Source organism: Sinocyclocheilus anshuiensis, unplaced genomic scaffold (genome assembly GCF_001515605.1).
Source record: "Sinocyclocheilus anshuiensis isolate Anshui unplaced genomic scaffold, SAMN03320099.WGS_v1.1 scaffold481, whole genome shotgun sequence".
Classification (NCBI taxonomy): domain Eukaryota; kingdom Metazoa; phylum Chordata; class Actinopteri; order Cypriniformes; family Cyprinidae; genus Sinocyclocheilus; species Sinocyclocheilus anshuiensis.
Genome location: NW_015539907.1, coordinates 1,145,465 through 1,145,853, shown reverse-complemented (window position 1 = coordinate 1,145,853; position 389 = coordinate 1,145,465). Strand labels below are relative to the sequence as shown.

Here is a 389-nt window from a genome sequence, read left to right as displayed (position 1 = left end):
GATTTCTGGTTAAAACAAAAATCCCACTCTTTTTGCCTTTTCATGTCTATTCATGTCTTTTTATTTTTTTTAAAAACAGGACTTTTTAAAGTTCCGATGTCCTCTACAGATGACATGGCATAACATATGAATAAAATATATATATAGAATATATGTATAGTCCAATGCCTCTCGTGCTTGAACTTGCAATCTTTGTGAGAGCAGATCAGATCTTGGGTTGAGGGTTGATAACCGTTATGTCACCACAGCTAGTCAAACAAACGCTTATAAAAAAAAAAAAAAATCAACTACTAAGTGTGTGTCATTGGATACAAGTTTTAACTTCTCAGCTTTGTAACCTTCAAGCTTTCCTGGTAGCTTTGTTCAATAAAACCAACATAAGACATGCA

At 33.2% G+C, this 389-nt stretch overlaps 1 pseudogene; it reads right to left on the bottom strand.

Moving 5' to 3' along the window:
• The window catches only part of LOC107686268 (fatty acyl-CoA hydrolase precursor, medium chain-like), an 8,657-nt pseudogene that overhangs the window by 6,441 nt on the left and 1,827 nt on the right, over positions 1-389 (bottom strand).